At 34.0% G+C, this 13,979-nt stretch overlaps 1 long non-coding RNA gene across 1 annotated transcript; it reads right to left on the reverse strand.

Moving 5' to 3' along the window:
- Positions 1 to 2,243: 2,243 nt before the first annotated feature.
- Positions 2,244 to 13,743, reverse strand: LOC104090290 (uncharacterized). Its single transcript, XR_011414259.1, has 6 exons — positions 13,590 to 13,743; positions 11,778 to 11,883; positions 8,679 to 10,009; positions 8,458 to 8,531; positions 5,225 to 6,072; positions 2,244 to 2,593 (listed from the first exon to the last, which is right to left on the reverse strand). It is a non-coding gene; the product is annotated as an uncharacterized lncRNA (long non-coding RNA).
- Positions 13,744 to 13,979: the final 236 nt, after the last annotated feature.

The raw sequence follows: 13,979 nt of genomic DNA on the forward strand, positions 1-13,979 counted from the left end.
AACGCGCATGTGCGCCTTCGCAGGCGCAGGGTTTTGGGCCGCAGATGCGGAAGTTGGGCTCCTAAGTGAGTTCCGCACATGCGATGGATTTTTCCGAAGGTGCAAAAAACCTGGGCAGAAACCATAAAAAGAACCCTTCGTGAATTTGGTTCATTTCCACCATTGTCAAGTCGGTTTTTGGAGCTTTTGGAGGGATTTTTGAAGGGTGATTCAAGGGCTATCAGTGAGGTAAGTTTCTTGAGCCCTAATACTCGTATATATAGTGATTTTCCGTTATTTAATCATTGTAATTAGTAAAAATGAGGGGTTAGGACTTGGAATCTTTGGAGAGTAATTTAAGGATTTGAAAGACCAAACGATGTCAGATTTTGATGAATTTGGTATGGTTAGGTTCGTGAGTGAATGAGCTTTCTAGTTTTGTGACTTTTGTCGGATTTTGAGATGTGGTCCCGGGGGCCGGGTTTGAGTCAATTTCGAGTTTTTGTCTAATTTTATAGCTTTTCTTGTGGAATTCATTCCATTAGTGCGTATTGATGGTATTGTACTGATTGTGAATAGATTCGGAACATTTGGAGGCGGAGTCCAGAGGCAAGAGCATTGTGGGATAGAGATTTGACTGGTTTGAGGTAAGTAATGATTGTAAATCTAGTCCTGAGGGTACGAAACCCCGGATTTTGTATCATTCTACTATTTTTAGTGACGCACATGCTAGGTGACGGGCGTGTGGGCGTGCACTGTTAGGGATTATGACTTGGTCCGTCCCGTAGTAACTGTAAAGTTGCATACTTTGTTGAAACTATATGATACTTATATGTTTTAGAAAGAGTTTCTGTAAATTGGGCTGAATGCCATGTTTGGGCCTTGCGCCAGTGCTGTTTGGACCCTTAGGGCCTTTTTCTTACTATCCTCTCATTATTTTAGATTGAAAATCTATACTCAGTTATGTTTATACTTGTTTACCGCATAACTCAGTTTTATGACTCTATTTTGATGCATATAAATGTTTTGGGCCGAATGCCCTATTTTACTGAAATGCCCGAGTGACTTGAGAGGTTTATGACTGAGTGAGGCCGAGGGCCTGATTTGTGAGGATATTTATGGGATCGAGCTGCACGCCGCAGCATGTTGATATCGGCCGAGGTCCTGATTGTGAGCATGAGTGTGGATCGGGGCTGCCCGCCTGCAGCATACTTTATTATTATAGCACATGAGTTGTCCGTGCAGATTATAGCGCTTGGGCTGAAGGAGCCCCTCAGGTGTCTGTACACACCCCCAGTGAGCGCAGGTACCTATTGAGTGCGAGTGCCGAGTGCTGAGTGACTGAGATGCATGAGTGATTGTGAGGTATGCCCGAGTGGCACAAGTGACTGTGAGGTTTGCCCGAGGGGTTGTATATGAGTGATGTTTTGCCCGAGGGACTGTTTATGATTTTATCATTTTTGCTCACCTTTGCATTTTTTCTCTGTCTGAAAACTGTTGAAAAATATCTTTAAATGATTTTTACTGGAACTGGGTTAGACAAGATGTTTTGATTCAAACCCTGATTTTAAAAGCATGTGGTATTTTACTAAGATTTCCCGATATGAATGTTATATGCTTTATTGCTCGTCACTATTGCTCAGTCTTTATTTATTGTTGTTACTTATTGAGTTGGCATACTCATGTTACTCCATGCACCTTGTGTGCAAATTCAGGTGTAGCTGGACACAGTAGCGGTTATTGATTGTTCTAGTTGCAGATTTTTTTATTGATTGTTCTAGTTGCAGATTTTTTTGGAGATAGCAAGGTAACTATTTGGCGATCGCAGCCCCTGCTCTTCTCCCTCTTATCTTTCTCTAGTTGTATTTAACTATTTTTGAGGCTGAGTTAGCCTTGATATTGTTAGACAGATTGTAGTAGATGCTCATGACTAGTGACACCCCGATGTCGGGCTTTTTCTTCCGCACTTTTATTTTGATTGGAACTCTTTTACGGAGGTTTTTATGTTAAATAACATTGAAATTATATTTGAAATGAAAATATTGGTTTGTTTTGGAAATGAGTCGGCTTGCCTAGTTCCACGATAGACGCCATCACGACATGGGTTAGTTTGGATCGTGACACCTATTCATATCACTTTATCTGGACAATTCCACTGATTCTCCCTGACCAACTTTTTGGATGGATTTCATGAATGTGCAAAGCAAAAGATAAAAGTAATGAGAAGGAAAAACTGTGGTATTTTCTCAATTAGAAACCAAAAAAGAGAGAAGAAAATTACTTATTTTTTGTTGGAATTGATACTTACAATTCGTGTTTCTGTCATTATTATTGTCTAGTGGTTTTCAAGCTTTTTGGATATTCTGCTGGAACATACATTTGTTGTTTATTACCACAATATAGCTTTTAACATCATATAATTGAAATACGTAGATAATTTCAGTTGGATTTTTGTGTTGAAGAGTTGACAATCACTGAGGTCGCGAGGACTGTGTCAAAATAAAATAAATCTGACACGTAATAGCCAGCACTCAGTCGAAGAACACATTGGGTCTGAACAAGAGATGAGAGATGCAGTTGATGAGCTGTCAGCATCATAGAAGTTGAGCTCAACCTGCAAGAACACAAGTGTGAGGAAATTTTGAAAGAAGAATTTCCAATACAATAATTTATACAAAACACTTGAAGAAGTAACAACAATATGATGGAGAAGAACATTGATTGTGCCAAAAGAGTCATACATCACAGTATATGCTACCTGTGTAACCACAATCTGTAAGACGATCGACTTTAATAATAACACAAAGAAAATGTCAAATCTGATAATAATACAAAACTCATCAAGTTCAACTAAAAATTCTACATAAGAAAAAGAAGCAATAATTAAAGCAAACAATTCAGAATCAAACCAACTCCATCAGTACAAATAACATTTTCGATGAAGCCATCAATACAAATAGCGTTGGATCAACACCAATAACAAAACACAAAGAACATCATCCTACAAATATATTTTTATACCTTTCAATCTCAGGACCCACCAACAACAAAATAGTAAGTGCATCATCATGCAAAGTACATTTTATATCTTGCAACCTCAGAAATCGGTCGCTCTTCAAAAAGAGATCTTATGAAAGAACAAATGCAAAATAGATGTATGCACGAATAACAGAAAGTCAACATAATTATATCAATAGCACGCGCTTAAGACCTTTTCTTGATCAATTGTCATCAAACTAAAAATGAAGGAGTACAAAGTTTCTTTCCAATTCATTCGCTAGGGTAGCGTTAATGTTATGGGATCGTCCAAACCCAGCTCATACTTAGTAAATTTATTACAAAATTCAGTACAGAAGTACAAATATATATTTTCAACCCAGTAAGTCAAATGGGATGTGGTAGTCTTGTAAAATGCCGAACTCAAATCCATAAAATTCAAATCTTGAATCCACCTCTATCATTGACCAAGTCACAAAAAAAATTGTGTGCATCAAATAAATAAAAACTTTTTGGAATGATACCACAGGGTATAACCTTATAAAGAAAAATATTCTCAAAATTCGCCGAAATTAATTACTATCCAAATAAATAAAACTGAAGGTTTAAAAAAGGCACAGTAATAACAGAACAAAAATGAGCTAGATTAAACAGAGGTATAAATACCTATACATAAATATATATATGTATTTTCTGTTACAGAGAATATTAACAGTTAATAAATATTGAAATTTTAATTTTTCAGAAAAGATTTTGACCTTTTAGAGCAGATATGTTCCTTTGTAAATTAACAGTATAAAAAACTAAAAAATAAAAGAGTCTATCTATTGAAGTATTTTATAATAGGAATCTGATCATTCAAGGACTTTGTGATAAGAAATTGATGAACATGTATTGAAAAGTTACTTTTCAAATTCTACTATCACTGCGAGACTCCCTTAAAGATGGTGTCTTTTTAAATAAGATAACATGAGAATTTCACAATCACACTTCTAATATCACTCTTAAAGTTCCTTCTTAATTTAAATATCACAGACTAGACAACAAATCCATTATGCTGCAACAAACCCCAACTACATGCAGATCAAAATGAAGACATAAACAAATGAATGAATGCTTTGGAAGTTAATTATATCTGAAAGACCTGCACAAGTTTCACACTTGATCAGTTGGGTTTTCCTTTCTTCAGTTAAAAAGTCCAAAGCAAGAAAAAAATTGGAAAGCAACTATCTCTTAGTATGGTTACAGTGTTGTTTGTTTACTAACGATGAATTTTATAATGTTTAAAAACAGTAGAACTCTTGTACCAACTCATATATGAGAGTGACAAATTTTAATATCAATAGACACTGGACAAAGCTCACAAGCAAAATTGATATCAGCAGAAGGAGAAAAAACAAATACCTTGTGGGGATCGATAAATTACTCACTTGGGCACAAATAAAGACACCCGTAGCCATTTGAGAAGAATGTTATTATACTGTGGTGCTTACCTTTCGATGCCTCGATATCCAAAATTTTACCTTCCGATGCCTCGATACCCAAAGTTAAAAAAATCAAATAAGGTTTTTCTTTGGAAATCTATCCCACACATTTTTGCAATTTTAGCGACCACATGAGTTTTGTTAGAAGTATAGCAACTTAATCAGTAGAAGACGTAATCAAAATTTTGATCATAATACATTTATGAACCCAAAGAAAGACCTTCTTTATTCCAGAACCAACAGAACAAAAAAAAATTTTATTGACATATTCTCAATAAAGACTGACAAAGAGGAAGCAATAACAGTCTGGCTAACTAAAAGCAAAGCTGGCAAAGACATAGCAGGCTGGCTAACTGAAACAAAAGCTGGTAAAGAGAAAAAATTGTGATCTAGCAAACAATTGGTGATTCCTTACACTTATTGTGTTTATTTCTTGTTTCATTTCTTTCTTTGACATAGTATGAACATTATTCCCCTTCTTCTCCCAAACATTCGTAAAATTTCAATCATCAAAATACAACGAAATCCACAAAACTCATTTCCCTTCTCATCACCCTTTTCATAATGACAACATTTGTTTCAACCCCATCAAACATTCTTGATAGAAAAGTTAGGGCAAGAACTCTTATCAAGGATGTGAAAACAAATAAAAAAGTTCAAGTCTTACAAGCAGATTTTGCAAGAGGACAATATTGAGTTGTTGAACTTTGCTAATTAAGGTTGTAGAAGTCGAAACACAGGTTGTTTCTAGTATCAAATATTACCTTAAAATCTCCGCAACTATTTCCTCGGCTATTCCGAAAACGTTTGATGTTGTATTGGTGATAAAACCTTGGGAGGAAAGTCAGTGAACCAGGTTTCCTATGCAAAGACCTTCGATTAACCGATGATGTCGAAAGTGACAGCAAAATCGGTAAAGTTGAGATAAAAACAAATCTGAAGATGAAGCAGAGACAGAAAGAGGATGAGCAGAGGGAAATGGAAGCAGATTAATTGCTGTGAGATAGAAAGAAATCTGAAGATGAAGCAGAGAAAAAAAGAGGATGAGCAGAGGGAGGGATTAGTCACTGGCAGTGAGAGTCACTATATCGCACCACCCGTCAAAGTTACCCTACGCGCATTAGTTGTTAGCAAAATTTACAAAAAGACTAAAGTAGCCCTTGGAAAACAGGCATGACGACCCTGGCCTACTTCCAAGCGGCTTCTATATAGTATTAGATGAGTGCTATGCAAATTTTGATACATTACTAATAAAGCTATAATGTAGCTATGCAAATTCAGATATGAGAAAGTAGTACAAAACATAGAAATGACATTGGATTGTTAGAACGACTCTCCATCGTGAAAAAGATTAAAGTGAACAAAAGATCAAGTCACAAAATTCTTGAAACGGTTGATCATCAAACGCGAACAAGCAAATATCTATCTTTACTTATAGGAGAATTACGAGAGATACAACATTTATCTTCAAGAATTGAACTTCAACAAATATGAGATTTCTTTGAGGAAATGTGCGCCGATAAAGAGACATTGAAGAAATGTGCGCCGATAAAGAGACAACACTCAGAGCTAATAAGAGACAAAGCTCATGTCCTACTCCATCCCATTTAACCTGCACGCCAATATTAAACGCATCAATGACCACGTATTTAAGCCACTAAAACAGTTGATAAGGATATTATTTGGCCATCCGGTAGAAATAATATTCTTCTTTTAATACACTAATTCTATTGCAGAAGGGCTTCTCACCACAGTTAGAGATGTATGAATGCTCCCATACAGTGTATATCAATGCAAGAACATACATTGTGTTGGAAAAAATATATATATGAAACATGAAACAAATATAACGTAAATAGAAATAGTCATTAGTCGAAGTTTATCAATAATTTCATAGATACAGTTTAAAGAACTAGAAAAGACTAAAGAAAGGTCAACACTCCAAGAATAAAGCAGCACTTAGAAATAGCAGCGCTCCCTACATATCTTGCACTTCCCAAAACACTAGATATTCCAAAAAAAGAAAAGAAATTAGCAACTCGTTTTTGTATCTCCTTACATTTGTCTTCTAAGCAACCATTTACAGATGATGGCAAACATAATGGTTAATGTGTTTGTCATTTTACATACTGCTCTTGAAAGTAATTTATTTTGAAGTCATTCTGAGAGGAGATAAAATGTAGTTCACGTAGGGGAAGAACATTACATAAGTAGAAGGTGATTTTCCTGCTATTGGAACAATATGTATAATTCATGAAAAATTGATAACGTTTTTACCCCTTTTTGTGTTGCACTTTTTTGAGCGGTTTATGAGAAACCTAACATAGTTTGCAAAACATGATCGATTAATAGAATCTCCATACTGAAGGTACACTTGAAATAAATTACCACAATGAGACCTAGCTCAAGATGTATCAACGTAACATCAGATTCTACACGAAAAAAAAATGTAGAATTTTTTCCAATTTCCAACTGAGTCTATGCCAAAATATAAGGAATTAGAAAATTCTCACAACTTAGGAAGAAATAGAGGTTCTTCCCGTAGAATAAGTCATGTCCCAGTTTTTTTTTTCTAATAAAACCAAAAATAAGTCATTGTCTTCTTACCTGACACGAAGATACAAATTCTCAGCATCTAAAGTTAAAAGGTTAACATCAGAACAATATCAGAACTTTAGCAGAATATAGAGGTCCTATTACCATAAGCAGTCATTTCCTTTTCAACTGAGGCTAACATATATCTCTTGGCAAAAAATAAAAAGTAGTAACATTTGGTATCTAATTAAGGACAACCAGGTGTACAAGGCATCCCATGTTTACGCAAGATTCGGAGAAGGAATGTGTAATGTAGGCAGTCTATCCTGATGCAAGACTAGTGACTAATTTCACGACTCAAACCCGTGACCTATAGGTCACACGAAGACAACTTTATCGTTGCTCCAAGGATCCCCTTCAAAGTAAAGAAAAAATATTAAACTGAAAGATTATACTTCAAAAAGAAGACATGATTTACTTAGAGAGCTTTGTTTTGTGTTCAATACTTAAAACTGAAGCAAATATACTTTGTCCAAATGGTCCTTCAAAATTAAACTTCTCATAGTAATTAAAGTAATTTCTCTCAATCCAATTGCACTTCCAAACTAAAATTAAAGTGATCCGTACGTTATTATACGATAAATTCCAAGATAACTGAGTAGACTTAAACGTGTGCCCATTTGACGAACCCACTTAAAACAGAACTTCGGCATATCAAGGAATATCGAATTCAAACACCTACCTCAAATGAAAAATATCAACATTCCTAGAATACTTCAAACTACTTTATTTTATTTTCATTCTAGCATGCCAAGTTGTAAGATCATCCTTACATCCAACTAATCTCAACAATCCTCTCATTTACTATGAAGAATACTGACACTATGCTAAAAGAAAAAAAGAAAAACAAAAATTAACAACACATACGTCACTATATTATTACAACATAAAAAGGCAGAAAAAAGAGAAACAACATTAAAAAAAGAAGATGCAACTTAATATAATTATTTTTCTTACCATGACAAAGCTGACAAGTAAATAATAAAAGAATAAATGTTGAGTAAAATTGAGATAATCAAAAGCTTAGGCACTTTTAGGTCAAATGTGGCTCACTTGGGTCTAGTGAAATGATTCACTTACAACGCTTTTTACGTACTATCAAATGAAAGGAATCTAGCTAGAACTGCTTAATATGAGTATCTATAGAATCTTCTTTGAATTCTAACTTACATGACATACATAAACTATAACCAAAACAGATACAGGTGACTCATCCAAATGAAATGAAACTCTTTGATGATCCTCTATGACTAAAAGATCTTGTTTGATTATCATTTTTCACAACATGTCCAAACTATTTCAGAAACTTTTTTTACATTATATGTAAAAACATTATAATCTTAAAGGCATATAAAGTTTAACCGAGGACTTCAAAAAGTAAAAGACATGACAAGCAACTTACCGTAAAGGATGAATCTTTAGAATGAAATTTCATCATATATTTTGGTTCTTTAGAGCTTAGATTTAAGGTTTCCCCTTATATAAAGGGGCAAGAATCAAGAAGGAGATAAGAAACCCGATTTAGTATCATATAAGTAATCCCTGAGGAAATACTTCAAAAATGGATATTACAAACTAATAAGACAAAAGGAAAGAGCTACCAAAGCAATTCAAGAACCTCACTTTGATAATTTAGATGCAATTAAAGAGCCATCAAAGTGTTAAGGAGAAACCAATTCGATAAACCCCTCTCATCCCTGCAAATTTCTGGAACCGATGAAAAAACACACAAACAAAAATTTCGAAAATTAATATAATTCAAAAGCTCCCAGAGAAAAAGAAAATCATAATTAAACCCGAAAAGACAATTGCAAGATAAAATTCTCATACATACTGAAGCAAATAAATAGATATTCCAAATGGAAATAAGGGAAATAGAAGTAGGCACATGAGTTTTAAGCTGACACGGCAAGAATGACAAAAGGGCATCATTATGGAGAAACCTTCATTCAAGAACTATAAAAATCATATTTAATTAATAAATGGGCAGTTGGAACTCAACTGAAACTACAACCAAAGAGGCCTGAATCCCGTCATCAATTACCACCCAATTAAGAAGATGAAGAGATTCGAGCAAAAAATTGGAGGAGCATTTCTTTGTGAAAAGAGATGAAAGAGCCGATGTTTCTAGAGCTACCGTTAGTGTGTTGGAATGAAAACCTGGAGTCAGTAAACAGTGGACACCTAAAGCATCTTACCAATTTAACCTTGCATAATTGATGTAATTACAATTCTGCCATTGGTCGACCACACTTGGCTTTTCTATGTAATATATAATAAAATAAAATAATATAAAAATAAAAAATACTAGATGAGGCACGTCCGTGCTGAGCACAGACCCAACATGGCTAACTTGTTGCTCTGGTCACTACAAAAAATTTTTTTGATAGATAAACTCGACGTCCTATTGTGAAGAAGCATGATTTTATTTGATATAGAGGGGGTACATATAGAAGTAGGAGGGTTTAAGGAATCTATTATTTGTACATCTTTCATTTTGATTCAAACAGCCACCAAACACAAACAAACTGTATTCAAAGCGTGTGGACCTAAGTTTCTCATTTTTGATACATCTACTTGTCGTTCCAAACTACATAAAAATTACAGGTTGAAATTGTATTACATACAGCTCTGAGATGTTTTTTACTTTCTCGCTCATCTAAGCTAATAATAACTTATTTTACAGTACCAGGGGCAGGTACCACCATTTGAATTTGAATAATCTTAGAAACATGCACAAACAATGTACAAGCAATGGTACATGCACCAACTGCTCAATGCTGATCTATTTACTTCACTGAATGATGAATTCAGCTTCCTCTAGGCACATATATCATCTTAGGCATATATTTTCACCAACATGTTGGAGGTTTGCTTGAGTTAGTAAGTTCGGTCCATTAAAGGGGCTTTTCTCTTCAGCCTCCAAGTTAAGGTTTCAGATGCGCCAATAGTCTCTGATAAGAAAAGAAACCATTACAATACTTATAAACCAAACTTGGAGATACATCTTACGCTCTTGTTTAGTATCCAAAGTTGAGGACTCTTTAAAATATTGTTCATAAGATAGAGAGGAAATTAGATTAGCCGGTATAATTATTTTTAGTTAGTTCAAGCTACATTACGGTTATATATCTCCTAAAACTTAAATGAAGTTAATAATCAAACAACACCCATAGAACAAAAGATACTCGACAGTGAGACCAGAAAGCTAAGAGGAAACAATATAAAGCATCTATATACTCAATGTTTAGCTCAAGTAGACAATAAAAGAAGGAATTTATGCCAATTATGGTGCTAAATATAGTGCAACTTGGTAACTATTCTTTGATCAGACTAACCTAAAGCAATTAATACCTCCATTGCTAAGATTAAGAACAAAGAGATCAACAGAAAAAAATCCTACTAATAATAACGCAAATCAAGAAAAGAAATGGTAGGATAGATAAATAGTTTTATCTTCCTCAAAATTGCCAAGTATAATATCTAAAAAATAGATAGATTCACCAATCCATTTTTATTAAGATAGATCCAGACACACAAAATAGTGAAAAGTTCATTAATCTCAGGGCTTTCTGTTGAAATTGCCAATTTTTTGAAGCTCACATTGTCATGCTTAATTCATCATTGAACAAGCTTAAATAGCCCCTTAAGCTATGTATGACTAATTAACTAACCATAAAAATAAGAGAATAAAACATGTGAACATATTAAAACCAGTTTGATTTTTTGTTTAGCTCCCTTCCCAAGGAATGTTTTATCAATACACTTTGTATTGCCTTGAAATTTGCTGTTATGTCAGAACGCTACCAGAATAGAAAAAGGGAAATGGCCCCTAAAAAACTGTCAATGATATTCAAACATATTTTAACTTATTTATAAAATAGAATCGTTGGCTATAGTTGGTATATTCTCATAATAAGAAAGAAAATATCTGAAGTTCCCACAAGTCAAAAGGTTTAACACCATCTTGAGCTGCAATCTTATAGTATCACCACACAAGCAAAACATATCACTTATAGTTTTGATCACACTACCTGCTTTATGTTGCTAAAAGAATGATAATCAAAAGTTTCATTCATAGCAGAATACTTATTGCTAGAGGTGGCAAAATGGGTAAAAGAAAACAGTTATCCATCCATATTATCCATTAAAAAATGGGTTGGATAATGAACTTTTTAAAAATGGGTTGAGTATGGATAAGAACCATATTATCCACTTAGAAAATAGTTAACCAAATGGATAACCAATGGATAACTAATGTTTTAACTTTTACATTTGTAAAACCTCAAATTGGGGGTTACTCAAGTTTTGGAGAGTAGGAATTCTACCATAAGTGATCATATTCAAGAAGCCATGGATAATATGGATATCCATATTATCCGCCGGATAACCCGTTTTTTATCCGTCTCAAATACGGGTCGGGTCGGATAATTTATCCGTTTTTTGAATTACCTATTTTCGACCCATGAATATTCGACCCGACCCGCCCGTTTGCTACCCCTACTCATTGCTAAGAAATAATCATTTTCTTAAAAGGAAGTAGCATTACACCTGCATGACCATCAAATCTTACAACATTAGCTTTGGAGGTTGAGCATAAAAAGGGGACAAAAAACAGAGAGACAAAAAGAAAGGAAAACAGTAATAGTACTTGTATAACTCCAGATGAGTGCCATGAGTAACTTATGAAGCTCTTGAAGCAAAAGAAAAAAAAAATCTAACCTTACATCTCATATCTTGAATATAGCCACTGAAGTCCGTGTTTCAAGGATCCATAAGGGTGAAAATCTGAAGATGTGCAGCAGTCGTATTCTGAAGCATCTGCAACCTGCATTAGAAGTTTATACTTGACGACTCCATAAATGTGAAAACTATTCGCAACTCCACAACATCGCGAAAAAAAAAAAGTGTGAAGGGATTGTCTTTTATATCATAATATCTTTTGATAGAGTGTTGGATAAGAATAAGTATAAGGTTTTGCAAATACAAAGATATCTTTTTATTCAATATTGTAGCTACCATTTTGATTTAAACCTATCAATATCTTACGGTTTGCTAAGAAGGACTGGACCTTAAGTCTGATTGATTTCGTATGAGAAATCATCTCTATTTCAACCCCCTCTCAAACAACTAACTTAATAATTTGTACTCCCCCGCATGTATAGGATCAAGTGGTTAGATTTGTGCAATCATTATAAATATTAGTTAAGTCAAAGAAATAGTCTTTTATTTTACTTTTAAAATTTTCCTATTGCTTTTGTGAGCAGAAAACCATATATGAAGATGCAGCAACAAATTGAATATGAAGCAACTAACATTAACTAATTAGAATATCTATAAATCTATTTATTTAAGGCAGTTTGCCTTTTCACAAGCTAGGGTATTGAACTCAACACATGAACCATGTACAATCATAAATTTTGCATCAAGTGTCTCACAACTCTACTTCTCTTAGATCATTTGAAGTATAATAAGTTTTTTCTTATAGGAGGAAAGAAATGCAAGACTCTAACAGTTCACAGGCAGCTTGCTCTAGTTGATCTAATGCTTGGAGACATGAACCATGAAGCAAAGAGGAAAACAATTATAAATTCTACGGTCTTTTAGCTAAGAAAATGTAAGAAATAAAAGATGAGCTTTTGTCCTCCCTCTTTATGCTACTACAGAAAGGTATATCTTACATAAAGTAACCGAAACTGTCTGTTTGCACTTTGAAACTGATATTTACCAATATGACCGACATGAGAATACAATTGAGCGATGAATTCACCATTTACACTGTACTACTTTCTGATATCATTATATCAATAATCAATATCTAATAGTTTATACAAACAAGAAGCCAAATCTAATATTATTGCTTTAGGATGATTTAACTCCAGTGAACCAAATTGTTGAACCAACTGTGCAAAATGATATATATTGGAATGATGAGCATATATGGTATCAAACCATTTAACAATATCTACTAAAGAAATATTGGTGAAACAAGATTGTATGAGACAATCTTTTTTGAATTCTTTTGTTAATGAAATTTGAATGAAAAATGTCGCTCGATACAGTTGATGTGGAGTTATTGAATTGCTCAAAAGATAAAGCAAACAAAATTGAAGCCATACTCCTTTGATTTATCAATAAAAGAACCTATAGGAAGTTAGCTTCACTGTCATAACCACAAATTGGAAAAAGACCCATGGTAAAATAACCAATTTATAACCAGGTACTCTCAAAGAAATTGCGAAATGATTGGAATTCATATATAGAAATCCAAAAACTAGATTGAATCTAAGATAGCCGTGAATGTATCCTTTTTTGAGATATCTAGATCTTGAATTCACTAACTTGCATGGAGAACATTTTCCTCCTACCCAATTTGGAAAGTCTTAGATTGTCGGGAAATGATCTCCCTATTTCTTTCCCCAAGTTTAACTGGAGCAGTAGCCACCCACTAACTGAGCTAGAAATACACATCTTTGAACTCCAATGATCTATAATAATAATAATAAAAGTAAACAGTAGAGAGATAATCATTACCTCTGTAAAAGAAGACAACGAAGAAGAAAGCTAGATGAGGCCATGGGAGACTCTGAGCTTAGAATATTCTAGAGGAAGAATGTAAGCGAATTTGAGAGAGACGAAAATGCAAAATAGAGAATAAATGAGGTGGATGTTCAATTCTGCCATAGATTTGAAATGTCAAAATTATCCTTGGTCGACCACTTTAGCTTTTCTATATAATATAAATATAAATATAAATAAAATAACTAGATGAGTGTTGCCCGTGCATAGCACGGGCCCAACAATTTGAATTTTAATTGCTTATTTACATCTACGACTCCAAATAGCATTAAATGTTTAAGGATAACCATAATTTTACAAACACAGAAGAACAATTTTGTCTTTGGTCAATAATGACAGAAACAT

This window comes from Nicotiana tomentosiformis, chromosome 2, assembly GCF_000390325.3.
Source record: "Nicotiana tomentosiformis chromosome 2, ASM39032v3, whole genome shotgun sequence".
Lineage (NCBI taxonomy): Eukaryota > Viridiplantae > Streptophyta > Magnoliopsida > Solanales > Solanaceae > Nicotiana > Nicotiana tomentosiformis.